The sequence below is a fragment of the Macaca mulatta genome, chromosome 5 (assembly GCF_049350105.2).
Source record: "Macaca mulatta isolate MMU2019108-1 chromosome 5, T2T-MMU8v2.0, whole genome shotgun sequence".
Classification (NCBI taxonomy): domain Eukaryota; kingdom Metazoa; phylum Chordata; class Mammalia; order Primates; family Cercopithecidae; genus Macaca; species Macaca mulatta.
The window spans coordinates 25,293,724-25,305,865 of NC_133410.1; the positions used below are offsets into that span (position 1 = coordinate 25,293,724).

Below are 12,142 nucleotides of genomic sequence, written 5' to 3' on the forward strand. Positions count from 1 at the left end.
AGTTTTAAACCAGTTGGAGATATTTTATGCGTAAACATAGAACTCTCAAAGATATACGGTCTCTAGACACTAAACTGTCATCACAACCACATGTTATAGTGTTTATTTTCCCCTGCCTAGCCAACCCCATCGAAACCACACCCTGCTCTGCCAAGCCACAGCCCCACCCTGCCTTTGGAAATAGAAATGGAATAGGAGAATCTCTGGCTTCTGGGGAAAAAAAAAAAGATTTTTAAGTAACTAACATGATGTTTCTGGAGAGATCAGGATACAACTGACAGGACTGATGAAAACTTTATAAAGTTTCTTCACATAATAAAGCCCATGGAGATGATAGGAGATAGTGATATCAAATTATAGATACTGTCAGAGACAATTTTTAAATGACTATTTCTAGTCCATACCTAACTAAAGTGCCTATCCTTGTAAATGTTTAACTTTTAGCCACTTAGTTTTTAATATTCCAGAAATATACATTAAAAATAATATAATGATGATTAGATAGCAATGTTACACTTGAACTTACATCATCCCTTATTTCAGAACCTGTGAAAAATAGTCTTAGGAAATAAAAAAGGATATTTCTTCCATGGCTAGAAGAATTGAAATCAGTATCAGTTGTAAGGACGTAAGGACAAATTTTAATTTGATTTTAAATGCATACTTGCAAATCAAGTTTGCAAAATTTAAAACCACATGAAGACTTATAATCACAGTATTTATGAGCTGGAAGAACATTGAGACCTTCATTTAACAGTGAAGTGAAACTCGGAAAGATCAAATGACCAGGCGAAGGTCACATTAGTACTGGAGCTTAGAACTAAACCTCTGGTCTCCTGGTTGACGGTTCCATGCTTTTCTCATCACTTTCTGCGTTTATGAGACCCTGTAATTACCTGCAGCTTTCAGTCATATGTGCCAACCCAGTCATGTGGTAGACTGGAATATAAAACGATCAGTCCATTAACTGAGACACTGCTTCAGGAATCATAGTATTCATTGTTATGTCATTGTTATAGTCATTGCTAATATTTGTTGAGTATATGTGTCAGGCATTATATGTATTACTTGCGTCAACCTATTTAATACCCACACTAGTCTGATGGGGTAGGTAATAATGACAATCACAATTGCTATCACATATTATTTTGTTACAGGCACTTCTCCAAGCCTATTATTTCTAGCAAGTTATTGGAATCTTCAGAACTATCCTCTAAAGTACTATTATTCCCATTTTACTGGTGAAGAAACAGTCATAAAGAGGTGGAATCACCGGGTGCAGCAGCTCATGCCTGTAATCCCAGCAGTTTGGGAGGCCAGGGCAGGCGGATCACCTGAGGTTGGAAGTTTGAGACCAGCCTGACCAACATGGAGAAACCCCATCTCTACTAAAAATACAAAATCTGCCGGGTGTGGTGGTGCATGCTTATAATTACTCGGGAGGCTGAGGCGGGAGAATTGCTTGAACCCAGGAGGTGGAGGTTGCAGTGAGCTGACACCACGCCATTGCACTGCAGCCTGGGCAACAAGAGTGAAACTCTGTCTCAAAAAAAAAAGAGAGAGAGAGAGAGAGAGAGAGAGAGAGGTGGAGTCATGCCCTTAAACCTTAAACCAAGACATATGCTGCCCCTCTATGCTACATCACCTACTCATTAGTCTCTTCTTTTCCATCACCAAACAGTTAAAAGAAATAAGCAGCTGGCCGGGCGCGGTGGCTCAAGCCTGTAATCCCAGCACTTTGGGAGGCCAAGACGGGAGGATCACGAGGTCAGGAGATCGAGACCATCCTGGCTAACACAGTGAAACCCAGTCTCTTCTAAAAATACAAAAACTTAGCCGGGCGAGGTGGCAGGCGCCTGTAGTCCCAGCTACTTGGGAGGCTGAGGCGGGAGAATGGCGTGAACCCGGGAGGCGGAGCTTGCAGTGAGCTGAGATCCGGCCACTGCACTCCAGCCTGGGTGACAGAGCGAGACTCCGTCTCAAAAAAAAAAAAAAAAAAAAAAGAAATAAGCAGCTAACTTAGTTATTTTCTCCCTGCATCCCCTGCCTTCTCAATACAAGTTGATACAGAGACAATTAAAGATAGAGGAACCAAAAAGAAGAGAAAGCTGTGCCCAGGGCCATCCGTATCCCAAATAACCTGGACAACCAAGATTTGATTGATATCAGCAATAGTTGAACTTTACCAGGTTATGGCTATGACCCATGAAAGTGTGTGTTTCTGCACATGGTGGCTCGGTATGAGAACATAATCTGCAAATTACTATGTGAGTTAGATTATTTCTGCAGAAAAAAGCAGACACAGGCTCACATTATGTCAGATAGTCGGGAAATGTGTTGTAAGAATACCAGGGGAAGTGAGAAAGCACAGAAAATGGTCTCGGTGGCTGCACAGCCAAGCCTCATAGCGCATCATTCATTTTGCTTCAGATGACAATAGAAGCTGTAGTCATTTCACAGTCATCCCTGGCTATAATTTGGCATCTCTGCTTACTTCCTGTCTCTCAACTTGCTCACTACCAATTGACTTTTTTCTGTTCTCTTCTCCTACCTCTCTCTCCTGCCTCTGCTCTGAGTCTCTCTTCTTCACCTCTGTATAGTTCCATCTATGTATTTTCTGTAGGGCTCACAATCAAATCTCCATTAATAAAATAGGATCTGTTTGGGTACATGAACAGATGTACTGGTGCATCTAGTACATTGTGCAGAGCTCTCATCAGTTCATCTCAAAGTTTACAGATGGCTGCCTTTTCCACTCTCCATTCCCCTGGGGGAAGCAGGGAACACCTCTGGGTTCATTAGCTGTGGCCAAGGTGGTAGGAACATATACAAGGGGACTTCAAAAAGTTCATAGAAAAATGCAATTAAAGGATAAAAACAAAACAAAAACTTTACCTCTCAACATAAGCTTCATCAAATTCAAGACACTTTCGTAAGTGATAGTACTAGCTGTTTAGTCCATTCCTAAAGAACTGAGGGTTTTGGGAATTTAACCCTATTGATGCAGTCTTTTTTACATTATTAGCTGAAAAATATCTGTGCCCTTTAAACATTTTTTTATTTATTATTTATGTATTTATCTTGAGACAGAGTCTTGCTCTGTTGCCAGGCTAGAGTGCAGTGGCACGATCTTGGCTCACTGCAACCTCTGCCTCCAGGATTCAAGTGATCCTCCTGTCTCAGCCTCCTGAGTAGCTGGGGCTACAGGTGCATGCCACCATGCCCAGTTAATATTTTGTATTTTAGTAGAGACAGGGTTTCACCATGTTGGCCATGATAGTCTCGACCTCCTGACCTCATGATCTGCCCACCTCAGACTCCCAAAGTCCTGGGATTATAGGCACAAGCCACAGTGCCCGGCCCAAACATTTTTTTAAGATTAGGAAACAAAAAGAAGTCAGAAGTAGTCAAAGCAGGACTTTAAGGTGGATACTTAGTGATTTTCCCTCAAAACTCTTGCAAAATTGCCTTCATTTGATGAGAGGAATGTGTAGAAGCATTGTTGTGTTGGAGAAGGACTCTCTGGTGAAGCTTTCCTGGGCATTTTTTCATTAAAGCTTTGGCTAACTTTCTGAAAACACTCTCATAATAAGCAGATGTTATCATTCCTTGGCCCTCCAAAAAGTCAACCAGAAAAAATGGCTTGAGTATCCCAAAAAAACTGTCACCGTGACCTTTGCTCTTGACTAGTCAACTTTTGCTTTGACTGGACCACTTCCACCTCTTGGTAGCCATTTCTTTGATTGCGCTTTTTCTTCAGGATTGTACTGGGAAAGCCATGTTTCAACTGCTACAGCAATTCTTCAAAGAAATGCTGCAGGATCTCAATCCTACTTTTTAAAATTTCCACTGAAAGCTCTGCCATTGTCCATAGTCAATCTAGGTGCACCAGTTGTGCCACTCAGACAGTGGAATGTTTGCTCAACCTTAATTTTGTAGTCAGAATTGTGTAAGTTGAACCAGTTGAGAGGTCTATGGTGTTGGCTATTGTCTCTGCTGTTAACCATTGGTCCTCTTCAATTAGGGCACAAACAAGATGAATTTTTTCCTTGAAAATTTATGTGGAGGATCTGCCACTGCAGATTTCATCTTCAATATCATCTTAATTCCTTCTTGAAATGAGTTATTCATTCGTAAACTGCTGATTAACTTGGGGCATTATCCCCACGAAGTTTTCATAAAGCAACCGTCATTTCACCATTCTTCTACTGTAAGTTTGATCTTTATTCTTACTTCAATCTTAGCAGAATTTCATGTCATGATAGGGGCTCTTTTCAAACTAATATATTATCTTTCTTACTGCCTCAAACTAGATCTTGTTCAGACATATTATAGCAAGTTAGTCAAGTTTATTTTGGAGAAAAACAGATTTGAAATCCATGCATAGCTTTTTCATAATATACATTTTCATAGCATGCATTTTTTAAAAGACTCTTGTGGAACAATGCATGGACCTATATGGTTAGAAGGGAACCATGAGTTTGGCAGACACTTTGTGTGGCTTGTGTAATACAAATACATATCTTGTTTCATGTAATGGCCCTATTCAGGACAAAAGTTCTTGCTGAGATAAAATAAATTAACTTAAAGGTAGAAACTAAAAAATAAAGGGTCACTACTAACTATTCTTTCATTATAGACTTTGGCTAGAGTTCCACTTTTAGCTGTGTTATACTCAAGATTAGGAATTATAAACTTTTTAATGGTCTTGATCTTCAATTCTCTTACTTGCCGAATCTATAGTCAAAAATTTTAGTCGACCGAGAATATAAAAAAAAGCAGCTGTTACCTGTCTACTCTGTTGTAACCCAGGGGCTTTGATAAATCTGACCTTTCAAAATGGACAAACAATGGAAGTTTTTGAACTTGCTTTGTTGATGGTGGTGACTTATAAGGGAATGGAAATAATAATACCGTGCAGTAGCAGATTATTTTGTATGTTTCAAGTACTTGTCATTGAAATGCCACTTCCGTACTCCTTTGTAATTTCCCTGGAGCCGCCGTCTCTGCCTAACCAGAAAATGCAAATCAGCATTTTCTCAAGGCCCCACTCAAGGCTCCTCTCCTCTTCCATGAAGGCTCCCCTGGTTTTCTGAATCTACCCTGATCCCTCCTTCCTCTGAACTCACCATCACTCATTGACTATGCTGTTCATGTGTGATACTGCTTGCTATAATTGCTTTTAAGAAACCATAAATTTTCACTTGTTTATGGTAAATAACTTGACGACCAACGTTATACTCCCTAAACGATATAAGACAGTATCTTACATGTAAAAGGTATGAAGAAAATGAGGGAGACACCTAGGAAGAGGCATTTTCATGCCAACCTCATACATGAGGAAATTAAAACATATCACTTGGGAATGGAAGAAAATATTGCACTGATTAGTGATGGCCTAAACTGCAGGAAATAGAACAAGATGCAACAGTAAAGAAAAACTACTTAAAGGTAGAAGTAAAATGAGATTGCCAAAAAGAAAAGTGAACAGGAAAAGAAAGAATGAGAAGGAATAGGAAGAAAAGAGACCCCTTAGCTGGTGGGTTGAGATGAATGAATGAATGCATTATTTTTTTAAGGTAGAGGTTAAAAAAAAAGGCAAAGAAGCATTCTTACAATCTCCTTAAGAAAATATGTTATGCCAACCAAAAGAGCTAATTTGGGCTTTAGGAAGTAGAAAAGAAATGAGGAAGGCTATATCCCTTGGTCAAAGGTAAGAGAACTGAGAAAAGTAAATAGCGGATAAAGGGGAAGAAGAGAGGGAAGTGGTCAGGCCCCCTTTGGGTTATTAAAATTATTCCAAATGAAATCAGTTTTTGACAACGTTGCAAAATTGAAAGGAAGAAAAAGTAAACCACAATAAAAGGAACTTAAGAGTCCAGATGATGCTTTTCTTGCTACAGTGGAATATTTTATTATACTTTTGAAATTACTTCTGCCTTCTGCTTTATCCTAATAGTGATGTAAGACAGTGAGTGCTCTATCAGGACTAGTTATGTGATATCACAGTACTTTGAGTCAGAAATTATGTGCAGTTTGGATCATTTTAGCCGAAACTTCAAAAGCATGTGTTTAATTGATTTGCCATTATAAAAGAGGTTCTCATACATTTATACCAGAACTTTTAAATGACGATCTAATCTAGCAATGTCTTATGACTATTGTAAGTTTTATTTTTTGTTTTAAAATTTTATTTTTTTGTTTTTAGACGGGATATTGCTCTGTCTTCCAGCCTAGAGTGCAGTGGCACAATCAAGGCTCACTGCAGCCTTGGCCTCCTGGCCTCAAGCAGTCCTCCCACCTCAGCCTCTTAAGTAGGTGGGACTACAGGTGCACACCACCACACCCCACTAATTTTTTATTTTTTATAGAGATGAGGTTTCACCATGATGCCCAGGCTGGTCTTGAATCCCTGGACTCAAATGATCCACCCGCGTTGGCTTCCCAAAATGCTGGGATTACAGGCATGAGCCACAATGTACAGCCTAAAATTGTTTTAAGAAATGAAGTCTCACTATATTGCCCAGGCTGGACTAGAACCCCTAGGCTCAAGCAGCACTCACACCTTAGCCTCCTGAGTAGCTCGGGCTACAGGCACACACCATCACACGTGGCTTTTATCCTAAGTTTTTAAACGCCAGAATCTCTCCTACAATGCAAGATCATCAGAGCAAAATTAATTCTGTTATTTAAATAAAAAACTCAAAATAGAGGTGTGCCGTCTTTCCCCTGGTTTCGAGGATAACCTTCTTGTCCAGTTTTCCTCTTACCACCCCGACTACTACTCCCACATCTTCTTTGAAGATTCTTCTTCCTATATCTTTCCTTGTGTTGGAATTCCTGGACAGTCCATCCTTGAATGTCTGCTTTTTTGACATTTCACAATATCCTTGGATTATTTGCTCTATTTCCCTTGTTTCAACTATTGTTCAGAGGATAATGACTCCCTAGACTATATCTGGCACCTAATTCCTCTCTATTGAGCTTTTCAACCATAATTCCAACAGTTGGGACATCCCTTTTATGGTCCTCAGACACCGTAAACCTCACACATCCAAAACTGCTCTTACCATTGTTTTCCCCAAACTTGCTCATCTTCCAGTATGTTCTTCTTCCAGCCCTATAATCCATCAGGCTTCCCAGAGCAGAATCCTGAATGTTATCATTCATTTATGTTTCAGCTACATGTCCAGTCATCTGGCTCCACAGAGCCTACCTGTTGAATAGTTCTTGAACTGTCTATTTCTATTGATCCCAGTTAACTCCCACCCCAGAGTTTCACAGTGAAACCTTCCCAGTTTTCCTGCCCCAGATTATGTCAAGTTCCCTAGTTTTGCACTTTCATTGTACCCTATGGCTCTCTTTACAATACATCTTGGTTTTAGCAAGCAAAGCTGATGTAACAAATAAACCCGAATATAAAACTGCTCATCTATTCGGTGTTATTGTCTGTTCACATGACACTCCTGAGCTAGTGTTCAGGTTATCAGAGCCACACACTTAGACAGCCAGGCTCCTCCCAGTTTATTCCTCTACACAGCCCCCCACCCCCCCCCCACTTCCCACCCTCCCCGTTCCCCTCTCCTTTCCCCCCAGTCCTGCGCCCGGTGTGCATCACTTCCACTTAGAGAACATTGGCTAGGAATTAGTCACATGACTATCTCCCACTGCAAAGGAGGCCGGGAAATGTAGTGCAGCTGTCTAAGCAAACAAAGCAAAGAAGCAAACAACAGATTTGGGGGGAAAGCAGTCTCTGCCACAACAGCACCTTGTTACAGTTGTCATTTTTCCAGTTATTTGTGCAATTACATGATTGTCTGTTTCCTCCAACAAATTTTAAACTCTATGAGGACAGATGCATTTTTTTTGGTTGTCGTGTTTTTTTTGGGTTTTTTTGTTTTTTTTTTTTAAGACAGAGTCTTGCTCTTGTTGCCCAGGCTGGAGTGCAATGGCACAATCTTGGCTCACTGCAACCTCCGCCTCCTGGGTTCAAATAATTCTCCTGCCTCAGCCTCCAGAGCAGCTGGGATTACAGGCACCTGCCACCGCGCCCAGCTAATTTTTTGTATTTTTAGTAGAAAGAGGGTTTCACTATGTTGGCCAGGCTGGTCTTGAACTCCTGACTTCAGGCGATCCATCTGCCTCAGCCTCCCAAAGTGCTGGGATTATAGGAGTGAGCCACCACGCCCAGCCTTAGTTGTTAAATTTTTTTTTTTTTTTTTTTTTTTTTTGAGATGGAGTCTCGCTCTGTCACCCGGGCTGGAATGCAGTGGCCCGATCTCTGCTCACTGCAACTCCCACTTCCTGGGTTCCAACAATTCTCCTGCCTCAGCCTCCTGAGTAGCTGGGACTACAGGCACCCACCACCATGCCCAGCTAATTTTTGTACTTTTAGTAGAGATGGGGTTTCACCATATTGGCCAGGCTGGTCTTGAACTCCTGACCTCATGATCCGCCCACCTCAGCCTCCCAAAGTGCTGGGATTACAGGCATGAGCCACCGCACCCGGCCTTTTTTTTTTTTTTTTTTTTTTTTTTTGAGATAGAGTCTCGCTCTGTCACCCACGCTGTAGAGCAGTGGTGCAATCTCGGCTCACTGCAACCTCCGCCTCCCGGGTTTAAGCGATTCTCCTGCCTCAGCCTCCTGAGTAGCTGGGATTACAGACGTGTGCCACCACGTCTTGCTAATCTTTGTGTTTTTTAGTGGAGACAGGGTTTCACTATGTTGGCCAGGCTGTAGCCTGGTCTTGAACTCCCAACTGAGGTGATCCACCCAACTTGACCTCACAAAGTGCTGGGATTACAGGCATGAGCCACCATGCTCGGTGGACAGATTCATTTTTGTTCACAACCTGGTCCCAGTTAGCTTCAACAAATATGTGTTGAATTAATCAATGAATACTTATTAATTCAAATCAATGAATACTTATAATTCAGATCTTAGTAATTAATCATTATTAATACTTATTAATTCATTAATCAATGAATACTTTTTAATTCAGCATATGTAGTCTGGAGCATTGTAACAGCCTTCTGACTAACCTCCCTATCTCTCTTCTTTGCCTCCTGCATAGTGTACCCATAGTGATCTTCGTAAACTGTCTATTTGATCCTGCCATTTTCTTTAAAATGGAGTTTCTTTCAAACTCTTCAGTGGTCCTTTGTTGCCCTCAGAATTTCTTATCTTGCCATGTAATTCCCTCCTGTTCATCTTTCCAGCCTTACTTCTCACCATATAGGTAAATACATTCACATACACTCTAGGTGTCTTCCTCTCTTCCCCATCTAGCCACACTGAAACACTGACACTCGCCCCAAAAGCACCATGCCCTTGACCTGGTTAACTGCTCATTGCCTTCAGTCTCAGCTTAGTTGTCACTTTCTTGGCCCCTCAAGATGATGTTGGTGCCCCTGCACTGTGCTCCCATAACCCTCTGTCTACTGTAGCAGGCATCTTACGGTTTGCCTTAAGTTACTGTAGGGGCAAAGAACACTTCCTTCTCCTTTTGAAGGTTCAAGTCTCCTAAACAAACTGACAATAGACAGATTAACAGGAGAAAAGTCATACACATTTTTTAACGTGCACATTACACAGGAGTCCTGCAAATATGAGACTCAAAGAAAGGACAGATGGTTTAAGTACTTATACTGTCTTCATAGGGAAGAGAAAAACAGGGGGTGTAGGCAATTCTGAGGGGTAATAAATCATTTTCAGGTGAATTGAATGAGCCCAAAGAGCAGACAATAGTTTGTCAATAATTTTCTTTGGAAACTGAATGGGAAAAATTACCAGAAGGTGAGGGGTAGAACTACACTGTGAACAAAAGTTGTCTTACCATACATATAAAGTCTGTTGGATAATTTTTTAGAGCTGCCCTCAAAAGAACAAATGAGGCTGGGCCCAGTGGCTCATGCCTATAATCCCAGCACTTTGGGAGGCCAAGGCAGGTGAATCATTCGAGGTCAGGAGTTCGAGACCAGCCTGGCCAATATGGTGAAACCCTGTCTATGCTAAAAATACAAAAAATAGCCGGACATAGTGGTGGGCATCTGTAATCCCAGCTACTCAGGAGGCTGAGGCATAGGAATTGCATGAACCCAGGAGGCAGAGATTTCAGTGGCTACTTCACTCCAGCCTGGGCCATAGAGTGAGAGTCTCAAAAGAGGAAAAAAAAAAAAAAAGAATAAATGAAAAGTCTATTTCCCATGCTGATGACTTCTATTCCCTTTCCTCTCTAGTGGTTAATCATTCCCAATTATTTGATGAGATTCCTAAGGAACACAATTGAATTTCTTTTGGAAATTTTCATCAATCAGATAAGGGAACTTCTAGAGAAAGTCCTTCTCTGTGCTGGATGGGAGGGGAACAAAAGAAGGAAAGTTAAAACGTTCTGGCCAGGCATGGTGGCTCACGTCTGTAATCCCAGCACTTGGGAGGCTGAGGCGGGTGGATGACGAGGTCAGGAGTTCAAGACCAGCCTGGCCAACATGGTGAAACCCCGTCTCTACTAAAAATACAAAAATTAGCTGGGCCTGGTGGCTTGCGCCTGTAGTACCAGCTACTCAGGAGGCTGAGGCAGAGAATTGCCTAAAACCGGGAGGTGGAGGTTGTGCCGTGATCGTGCTGCTGCACTCCAACCTGGGCAACAGTGCAAGACTCCGTCTCAAAAAAAAAAAAAAAAAAAAAAAGGTCTTGATTCTGAGGCAGTTTTGAAAGCCTTCCAATTTCCCTTAAATTCCATACATTGGGGACTCATTCTCTGTGTCCCAACAGTATCGGGTTCTTTTTCCCTGGCAGACTGTCCTGCCACGTCCTATTCCCTGTAGTGCTCTAAATGCTGGTTAGCACATAGCCTACATCCTGGAAAAGAGGCTTGATGGATGTGTAGCGTAGAAAAAATACTTTTTCCTCACCCATCCAAAGGACAGATTAATAAGAGAAAAGCACACAGGTTTACTTAATTTATGTTTTACATGACATGGGCATCTTCATAAGGAAATGAAGACCTGAAGAAATGGTTAAACTTGTGTATTTATTAATACATGCTAGGTTTGATGAATAAGTAGACAGTCATGGAGAAATAGGATTGCACAAAGGGTATAATCCAACGGTAATAAAGTAGGGGAAACTCAGCAAGGCCTGTTTGTTCAGATTCTTCTCTGTGGCCTTTTGTCTTAAAAGATAAGGACGTTCCTTTCCACTGGGTGCAGGGAAGGCACCTCTTACATGGGGGTGTTATAACCTGCTTCAGGATAAAGAAAAATTCTTCCTTGGTTTTTATGACCTTTAGAAAAGAAAGGTGGGCAGGAGTGGGGATGAGGGTGAATGATCTTCCTGCTGTTTTCTCAAATGTCAAGGTGCCATATTTGGGGGTAGTGTGTCCTGAGCCCCATCAGGTGGATTGATGGATAGATAAATGACGTTTAGGAGAGAGTTGGGTTCAAGAGCAGATATTACTGGTGGCATCTGCTAAGAAAACCTCAGTGCTAGAAACACCACAATTCCCAGGCAAAATTGTATTAAAAATTATTAGTTATCAAAAAGACTTTCCAAATTTATTTCCATAATCTGAGTTTCATAACTGTCACCTTATTGCAAAAGTTCTATAGAGGTTCTTTTCTTCTCTTCTAAAACATTAACTTCATTAACTTCTAAAACACAAATAGCCTAAAAGCTTGCACTTTCTAAAGATACAGATGATTGATAAGTTGTCTCCTCTTGATTTCAAGGTAGAGAAGAACATGGGGTTACACAGAAGCCCAGTATTGGCTTCGCCTCTTCTTCCTGGGGCTCAGTGGAGTTTGATGGATTTCAAAATTCAAGCTGTAAAATATGAGAGGACTTGATTTTCTCCAAATCATATTTCCTTGTGTGTGCTCCAGAGTCTTAGAGTCTGGAGGGGGTGGGGCTTGGAGATGGGACAAGGCTTGACTAGAGTCCAGCCTCCCAGAGTAAATGCAATTCAGCAGCCAGAATAACAGACTCCCAATTTAGGAATTTGCCATGGATGCTGCCCAAGGATCATTCCTGGGTTCCTCTGAGTATATCTGACTAACTGAAAGAGAGAAGCAACTTGTAGTCATATATAACAGTCAGGATTCTCTCATCACCAGAGCAAAAACGATAGCTTTTTAAGTGTATC

At 41.3% G+C, this 12,142-nt stretch overlaps 1 protein-coding gene across 3 annotated transcripts in view; it reads left to right on the forward strand.

The window, feature by feature from the left end:
* The window catches only part of RBPJ (recombination signal binding protein for immunoglobulin kappa J region), a 270,633-nt gene that overhangs the window by 89,812 nt on the left and 168,679 nt on the right, over positions 1-12,142 (forward strand). The gene's annotated exons all lie outside the window — the stretch shown is intronic.